Source organism: Gekko japonicus, unplaced genomic scaffold, assembly GCF_001447785.1.
Source record: "Gekko japonicus isolate JY-2015 unplaced genomic scaffold, Gekko_japonicus_V1.1 scaffold303, whole genome shotgun sequence".
NCBI lineage: Eukaryota > Metazoa > Chordata > Lepidosauria > Squamata > Gekkonidae > Gekko > Gekko japonicus.
The window spans coordinates 1178167-1188275 of NW_015169180.1; positions in this window are offsets into that span (position 1 = coordinate 1178167).

Genomic DNA, 10109 nt, shown 5'->3' on the forward strand with positions numbered 1-10109 from the left:
TGGCCAGCCTCCTCCTCCCTTGCCCGGCCCTGCAAATGGCAGACCTCACCTACCCGGGGCCCTTCTTGCTTACATGGCACTTTCTGCATCCTTTCTCCCCTTCCTTTACCACCTATATATCTCTGGCCAGTTTCTTCATATCCTCCATGCATCTGACAAAGAGAACTGTGTTTCTCGAAAGCTTATGCTACTATAACGTTTGTTAGTCTTAAAGGTGCTGCTGGGTTTGTTACTATTTTGCCTATTTTACTGGTATTCTAGAAGGACTTCAAAATGGTATTCTTTAGAGGGTGTCTGGGGTGAGAGTTTTGAAATTTGGGCCAGTTTGGGGTATTTCAATAAGAAGTTTTAGATGTGTGTGGTATTGGTTTATTGGTGAGCTGCCCTATTTCTGCTGACTGTATTTTGTAGTTTGAGGGTTTACATGTTGCGTTCATTTACTCAGAGGTCATTTCAGGGGGGATCGCGGGGAATCGCAGTTCCCCCGGGTGAGGTACGGGGGCGGGGCACATGATGAAGCCCCGCCCCCTGCTTCCAGCCGCCCCGTTTCTGGCCCTCATTCAGCCAGGAGGAGGCAGGAGAAGAGGGAGGGTAGGTTGCTTCCTCCCTGCCTCTCTCCACCCCTGCCTGCCTGGGGCCAGGGAGGGCCTTTGCGGGGCTTCCTTGCACTCCTGCCGGCCTTGCAGGTCCAACGCCAGGCCCCTCATGGGGCTCGGCAGTGGAGCTGCATGGCCGCCGGCGGCGGCCGGGACCGTTGGGGGTGGGGTGTGTGGCCTTATGACACACTTCCGGTGATGTCAGGGGGTGTGGCCTTATGACACACTTCCGGTGATGTCAGGGTGTGTGGCATATGCTAATGAATTATGCTAATGAGTTCCCCTAGCTCTTTTTCTATGAAACGACCCCTGCATTTACTGTAATTATTTTGATTTTTGTTCCATCCTAATTTGTGCTGAAAGAAAAGCAAGCATATCAATATTCTAAATAAATATAAAACATAATGGGAGAAGCTGTCCTTTACTGGCTGTAGCAAACACTTCAGAGGAAGTCCTATGTTTAGCAATCAGATCAAGGGTTGCCAGGTACAGCCTGATAACCACCAGCAGATGGGGGGTGGGACATGGGGGTGTATATTGGCGATGGCACGATATCACTTCCAGGAAAACCTGGAAGCAAAGTCATATCTCTCTAGGAATTGCCTGAAAGTGTATGGTAAACCATACAGTTTCCAGCTATTCCTAAAGAGGACCAGCATCACTTCCAGGTTCCCCCTGGAAGTAATGTCATGACATTTGCCTAATGGCCATTTCTAAATTTTTCTCCCATTGCTGCTGTGAGCCAGAGATAGGACATCCCTCAGTAGATACGTGAACCCTGCTCAGATCTGATTACAAGTATCCCTAGGTTCTCCCCAAAGAGAACTATTCTATCTCCTTTTTAAAAAGACAGCATTTAACCTTTAGCTAATTTACAAATGTAAACTATCCTGACTTAATTTATATAATTATTATAGAACCAAGACTCCCACTTTCATTACATAGATCATAGGACAACTATCCTGAAAATGTCTCTCTGCCCAATAACTGATGGCATTTAAAACAAGAGTTCCTAAGGTCATTCTCAGTTTAACAGTGAAATAAATTAAGTCACCTTGACAGATCTCTGGGAAGTCAGTAAAGGTAACCCCAGTGGTAATTAGAAGGAGGTCAGAATAACTGAGGCCTCTGCATTGATCTTGCATTTTGCAGAGACTCAGCAACCTTTGAAACAAATAATCACTGTAACTGTCTTAATAAATACGTGGTTAGAATGCTTTATGTCAGAGACTTTCTCACAGCTTCTTACCTTAGATCTGAAGATTAAAACCTGTAATAAAACATACAGGCAGCAAAACCTCTGCAAGCCACAAGCTGTTCTGCTAGAAAAGTTTTCACTGGCTTTAATAGTGTGTGGGCGAGTACCAGAACAGGATTCATTGAAAGGTAACTTGGGTATCGGCAGGTGGCATGCAATTAATATGAGAGAATCAATGCTATTTCTCTCCTCCACTGCTCTTGTAAGAAAATATCCAAAACCTATGATAATACCTTTACTTGGGCACACAGGCTACAGAATAGCCTGAGGTTAACTCAATATTGTTATGCTAGCCAGTATTGTAACAAGGCTTTTACAGCATCCTAGAGAGAGGCCCAGAACTGCATCCTAAGGTTTTCTAAGACAAGTTGCACAGTCAGCTGAGAATGAATCCATCAAACATAGAAATTCTGGGGCTGGCTGGGTGGAAAGTCAGTGTTGGGGTGCCAACTCCTGTCTCTTGATGGAGCTTTTCTAACCCCGGTCCTGACCGCCAAGAGCCTGGGTGTACTTCTGGATGCCTCCTTATCAATGGAGGCCCAGATCACACATGTTGCTAGATTAGCATTTGTCCAGTTGTGCCAGATCAGGCAATTGGCCCCCTTCCTGTCTTGCCCTGACATAGCCACAGTAATCGATGCAATGGTCACCTCTGGGCTAGACTACTGTAACTCGATCTATGTAGGGCTATGTATAGAAATATTAATTTCTGTGGGCTTCATGTTTCCCCCTTGGAATGTATCTTGCTGAACCCCTGTTGTGTGCATTTCCTCTAGAAGCCAAATGGGCTCAATAGCCTGCCATAAAACATTCCTTCACACACTGGAAGAAGAGCAGATGCCTAGCTGACATGCAAACAGGCACGTAGTAGGCCCAAGGTGGGTTGGGCTCTGGGGTCATTTGCTGCAGAGGGTGGTCCCCAGACCTAACCTATCCCTACCCATTGCCATGACAACCCCAAAAAGTTAGACAACCCCTTCCTACTGGGATTGGCTGATGGCCACAGCTAATTCTAATTAGATTGGGGGTTTTAACTGTCTGCCCCTTGCAGAGGAGCTCAGATTTTCTTGCTTTCTTGTTCTATTCTGTTGCTGTCATCTGGAATGCTGTCTCTGCCATGTGGCCTGGGACAGAACAAAGGACTCCTTGTGAGCTGAAGCACATAGCTATGTGCTTGCAAGGATGGAGCTATTGTTTCTCAAGATACTTGGACATTCTTGACTATGGATCCTCCTGGTAATTATGCATATCTCTAATGTCTAGTCAGGGCCAAGAGCCATAGGTTTTCTTGCTTTGAAATTCTTATTATTCTGATTGCAAGCCTGTACTAAATAAACTTTATTCTTGCTTATAAATATTGTCTGTTGGATGGGTAAACTGACTCCAAGCCTTTTTCCTGTTGCCTGAAACTGCTCACCACATTATGCTACCTTGCTAAGAGTGTTCTTGTAATAAGTCCCAGAGGCCAGTTAAGAGTCTGAACCTTGCTCTTGCGCTGGAAGGGGACTATAGTTGGAAAGGTTCTGGTGGCTGTGTCTGTAAATCCAGAGAGGCTATCTCTCCTGGGTTCTTGCATAATTCCTTGTTCCAGTAAAGAATTCTTTCCCCTCCCATTCCTGGATTGGACTGGGGAGGAGAGAGAACCTTGAGACTGACCTGGAAATTATAACTGGTCCAGCATGGAGTATAAGATTAAAAGAAAAAGCACTGAGGCACTGGGGGCCTCCAATGTACTGTGGTGCACACTAGAAATGCCCTGGACTTGATCAGTGGTCATAACATCTGGCCTTATACTGCATATATATTTAACATCTTATGTAAATATTTTTTGGACTGTATGTCAACTTTGTATTTTGGATTGTGACCACTGAGGAAGGCCCTTTGGGGCCAAAACGCGTTTGGTTCAGTTGCACAGCACTAACCCATCTATGTATGAATGTTGAGAAGTTTTTTAGGTCTGATTGTGAATATTTTAAATGAGTCTTAAGTTTTTTAAAATGTGTACACCTAAATAAATTTTGTATGTTTATTATATGTAGTGTCAGCTTAACCCTTGTGGATTCATAGCAGCTTTTTGGGTTGAGTTTTCTTTTTTTCCCTTACCCCCCCTTTTTTTCTTTTCTCCTTTTTTCCTTCCCCCCTCCTTTCTTTTTGTTCATGTACAGTGGGACTATGACATCTTGCAGTTTGGATGTTATGCCTCTGTTGATACACCTCAAGACTGAATTAGCCTTTTCGCCACTGCATCACACTGACTGCTCATATTTCGTTTACAGTCCACCAATACTCAAAGATCTTGTTCACACTCACTGCTGCCCAGAAGTGTGTCCCCCATCCAGTAATTGTCCCCCATCCTGTTGAATTACAATGTTGAGTCAGCAGGCATAATGACAAATTTCACAGTTTATTTTTCATCTACCACAGGTTACAAGTTTATCTTTTTCTTCAACATTAACTGTTGGATATGTTGCTTACATCCTTGCAAGTGGCAAAATGGTTTGGCTTTCATTTTGGTTATAATCAACATCCCTTGGAATCGATAACAAAACAGCACTGTTTTCAAAAGAGCCAGACTATACTGTTCAATATTTAAGGAAGAGTATAGGTTTTAGCTGTCAGGAGGATGCTAAAATTTAATATCCCTCAAGGTGTTCACTGCTAAATTTGCCATGACAAAGTAATGTAGAGTAAAATAATTACAGTACTTCTGTTTCAGTTAGGAAGCCAATTCCTTCATGCATATCACCACCTTCTCTAAAATTTTGTGGCCCATTTTATATTGAAGAACTTATTTATAGCTTACAATAGATCTTTAGTCCACATTCTGTAAAACTGTAAAACTTTTCTATTTGTTGATTTCTTAAAGCATTCTTAAAAATATATAGGGGTATTGATTGAATCCATAAAATATGGTTATGTGACTCTCTGTAGAACTGAACTGAGCCCCTGGAATATAATGATTTCTTCCACAGTGACATTACCTTCAGATGTCAGGATCAAACGTGGATTTGTTTTCATGAAGGGTACAAACCTGCATCATTGCTATACTTGTGTGCTCCTTCCATTCTTCTGTTATGCATGGACAAACTGAAGTTTCATGGACATCTAAATACAGACTTGGCCTTTTCCAGGAACACAAAAGGATAAAAAAAGTTCAGAAAACAAAACACATGTACAGTCTTCTTGGAAATGTAATGTCTGAGAATGGGGTGGGGGTAGCATGCATGAAGCTTGCCCACATATGGATGAGTGGATTTCCCCCATTATGTGTCATTTCATGGGCTCATGGTACTCTGGGTTCTCTCTCTGTGTGTTAAGTGCCATCAGGTTACCCATCAAGCTGCTCTTTCCAGTCTCAATCACCTTCTGATTTCTTGGTTGCAGTCTCCCTTTTGGTTGATGATGGAGCCAAGGCAGGAGGTAATGTAGTAATAATAGGTGATATTAAAATAACATTTTTAAAATATAAAGAACCTGTTCACGGATTTACAGTACACATATTAGTTTCAGGTAGAAGTGTCCAAAGACTGAATAAAAATAAACAATGGCATCCTACAATCTATTTCCCAATGGGGTGAACTATTTATTTTCCCCATCCACAGAACATTTGCAAAGTTTCAGTTACCAGAAAGTTATATTACAGAACCTAAAAGTGGAAGACTGAGTTGAAACCAGTCAACTGGCTTTGTTTTCATTTTTTTGTGTTAAGTTTTCAGCACCCCTCTTGAAAAAGAATTCATGGTTTTTGCCTTCATTGGATCAGATATTAGGAATTTCCAAACACATATTTTTAAGAGCTTAAGAACTTATTGGCTCCTTATCCTTCCCCACTGGACCAAAGATGGTTCCCTCTGGGCAACAGATGCTCTTCTTTCTCTATATGGAGAAAATCAACTCTAACCAGATTCATGGATATTTCTGCCAAGATCTTTGATTCACTCAAAATGGAGTTTGCTTTAAAAATCTGTGGCCTGCCTTTGTTAAAATTGTTGTCATAGGTGAACATCTTTGCACCTGCAAGATAACATGCTCCCTCTCTGGCCTTGGCTTCCCTCATTAACATTACAAAGCAATTAAGCCCTGTGGGAAGGGGGTGGTGGTGTGAAGCTACAGATCACATCACCTGCTCTTCTGACATGACCAGAGACCAATGAAATCATCCTTTCACTGATTGGCCTACTTGTATCTGGAAGACATTGCTTGAACCCTAATTGTGGCAGAGGTCTCGCAATCAATTGGGATTCAAATGATAAATAAGCTACCTTAACATCTATTCAGGGGGCACAATGGTGTTTGCATGTGAAGCTGACATGTAGCATTGTCTTGCTCAGTTCTGGCCATTTTGGAAGCTCTGATTGCTGAAGCCAACCAGCCTGACGTTTGGGACTTTGGAGATAGAGTACACTTTGGACCAAGAACTGAATGGGTAACATCTTGCTCTTGGAGAACCAAGGTTCTACAAGTGTTTAGCTAGTTTATTAATCTGTAGTTTTATTGTTTTTACTCACAGTAACCTTTTAAGTAATTCTGCACCTTTTATAATAATAATATTCTTTGCACTTAAATATATTTTATTTACCAACCTATGGTTTCTGTCTCCACTCCTGCAATAAGACAATCTGGTGCCTAGACTGATGGTTCCTATCTCTAGAGTAACCTGTGGGTCTCCTGCTGTGAGTCAACCTTGCAGGGAGGATTCCCTAGTTAATCCTAGTAAGGTCAGGAGTTTGTCCTTTGGCTCTTGACTGGAGGGACACAGAAGGACTGCTGGTAGCACTACCAGGTTAAAGATATACAGGTGCCTTTAACCCCCCCCCCCTTTGTAATTGTAACTAGCAAGCCTCTTGGTGAAGAAAGTCTCCAGCCCAGCTTGGGCAAGAGGGGGGCTTTCTTTGACAATTTCACATAATGGTACTTTACTAGATACACTGGAATTAGAAAAGAAATCCAAGGTTACTATCCCATGGTATTAATATCTTCAGTTGAAGCATTTGATGAAATCCCCCCCCCCCATATATGAAATCTCTTATGGAATTTGAATGACATCCACACAGAAAGGTTTATGATCCAAAATATAGAATTTATTATTACAACTTAATATAAGTAAACTTTTTAAATAATCAAACAGGATGGGATAAGGATTGCAGCATTAACATTAGCTATTCTCAATGGGTAAAATTTTGGAAATTTCCAGCATACTGTACTAAATCCTTTAAAATTCAACTTCTAGCTTATAAAGTACTGACTCGGTGGTACACAACCCCCTCGTGGTTACATTGTATAAATGCTCAAATCTCTCCCAGATGCTGAAAAGGTTGTGGTGAGCTAGGAACACTAATACATTGTTGGTGGAAGTATAAATTTGTTGGTCAATTTTGGGATGCTGTCATTTCCCAAATCAAGCTAATCACTGGATACCAGATTCCCAAAAAGCCTGAACTCATTTTAATTAATCTATGGGACAATCTGGAGATCCCTAAAATTAGACATTATGATCTTTTTAATGGTGGCAAAATGTTTAATTGCAACCAAATGGAAAAATCCAAATTTTCCATCTATTGATGATTGTTATGCTAAAATATGGGAACTATTCCAGATGGATAAGGTAGCTGACTCCATATCCCACTTGGATATGCATTCAGGTCTGTCCAATTTAATGGCAAAATGGATTCCATTTTTAAAATACACAGCAGATGACATGGCTTCTAAACACTATTTTGTTAACCAACGATATTATGGTGTTATGGCACTTTTATAGTTTAACAATACTAATATAGTATCTCAACCTATAAATCTGTAAAATGCTACTGACTCACCTATTGTTGTACATTATATGATATTTATACCCCTCAAACTTGTTTGTAATATTCATTGTATGGTGTAAATCTTAATGATATTGATGCTACTGATATTTGTCTATACAAGGTTATGTTTGTATATCTTCTAAAATTTCACTAAAAAGTTTTTTTTAAAAAACCTTCTTGGATTAAGAACTGTATTATGTGGCTGTTCACAATCTCAATGTGCTGTATAAATAAAATCTCTTCCACATTCTTCAACTCAATTTTTAAATCATGGAACTTAATCACTGCTAGAAAATTTTGATCACATCATACAATCAGTACCTTTATATTTTTCTCTGACTTCTGAAAAAATAATTACTCAAGTTGCCAAATTGATTCATGACATTCAGTGCAGTCACTCTACCTTCATTTTGAATCTGAAATGAGTACATCTCTTGTTCATTGTATGCTCTAACACTATTCAAATATTTTTGCCTCTTGGGAACCAAGTTCTGCATCAGGATGAGCAACTGAATCAATTATTCCTACCGGGCCATATATTCTGCTTTCTCTGTGTGATGAATGAACTGTAAATAATCATCAGCAATCTGTTCCTTATGAAAATGATTACCCAAATAAGGAAAAATACTCCCTAAGAAAGTTGCAACATTGCATATCTTAAAGAGAGTATGCATACGCTCATGAATATGCAGTGCCAATCTCATGACCTCATGTTGGGAAAGAAAATTAAATGATTGGCAGGTTTGGCTCTTTAGAAGCAATTCTGATTTATAGCAAAGCAGATCCAGCTACCAGGCCCATACGCATATGGAAGCAGATTTCTGCATGCATATCTCTGTCTGGATAAAAAAGTTTACAGGCAATTCTCCTGTCCATTCCACCAACCACACCTGCTCATATGTAGACCCTCTATTAAGGCTACCAACCCTGTCTTGGAAAATTCCTGAAAATTTGAGGGGATGCCTGGGGAAGGAAGACTTTGGTGAGAGGCGAGAGCTCATCAGACATGTAATTCCATAGAGTCTGCCATTCAAAACTGCCTTTTCCTCCAAGGCAACTTATCTCTGTAGTCAGATCACTTGTAACTCTCTGAGTGCTCCAGGCCCCACTGGGAGGTTAGTAACCCTAAGCTCTCATTATTTCCTATCAGTTAAAGGACCAAGCAGTAGATGATGTGAAAAACTTCTGCTGAGACCCTGGAGAGCCACAGCCAGTCTGAGTAGACATTAGTGCCCATAATAGATCAAGAGTCTGATCTAGTCTTAGGCAACTTCTTGTGTTTAGGGAGGGGCTATGGCTCAGTAGCAGAACATCTGCTTGGCTTAAATGCAGTAGGAAGCAGAGGAGTGGGATATCCTGTGTGCTTGACAACAAAGGGGTATGACTGCCAGAAACCTTAGGCAAGGCCTTTCCTTCCAGTTATTGCAGTATGTACCATGAGATCTAACCTGAGGGTTGGATCATATAGCTCCCATTTGCTAATGGCAGTGCTTTCCTCCACTGCAAGCTGCCTTCCCTGACACAAAGGCAAGGATTGCTGCAGTGAAATTAGAGTGGAAGAAATCTGGATTTCCTTCTGCATGCAAAGTCTGTAAGAATTACCTGATACACACACACACACACACTTACACTAGGAAGAAGGCCCGTTGTGGAAATACATACAACGAGCTCTAGAAAGAGGCTCTGGGTGGGTGCCCTGGTCTTTGGCACTTAGGATCAATTTGCTGTGGTGACCTCAGCAGGGTATAATGACACAGAGCTTACCGTTTTCTTCAGGGGAACTGGTCTCTGCCACCTGAAGAGCAGATGTAATTCTGAGTGATCTCCAACCCTCCCCTTGAGATTGGCAACAGTGGTTCCCCAGGAGGAAATGGCTGGTTTGGAGGGTGGAGTCTATGGCATTGTACCTGTCTGAGGTCCCACCCCTCCTCAAGCCCCACCCTCTCCAGGCTCCACCCCTCAAATCTCCAGGAATTCCCCAGCTTAGAGTTGGCAAGCCTATCTACTTCCCAGCCAACCATCAACCTACCTTTATGTGCCCCTCTGACTTCAGCTTTCCATCTCCTCCCCTCTCCCTCCTGGAGAGCAGTTGTAATTCTAAGTGATCTGAAGCCCTCCTCTGGAGATTGGCAACAATGGTTCCTCAGGAGGAAATGGCTAGTTTGGAGGGTAGAGTCTATGGCATTTTACCTGTCTGAGGTACAACCCCTCATCAAACCCACCCTTTCCAGGCTCCACCCCTCAAATCTCCAGGAATTTCCATACCTAAAGTTGGAAACTTTATCTCCTCCCCTCTCAGCAGCCTCTTCCTAGGCAAAGTTCTGTCTTTCTCATTAGTGGGGAGCAAAGCAGCTTACTTCATTCTCCTCTTCCGCTTTGTGATCTGTACAGCAACCCTGCAAGGTAGGTTAGGCAGAAAGTCTGTGGCTGGTCCCAAATTACCCAGGCAGC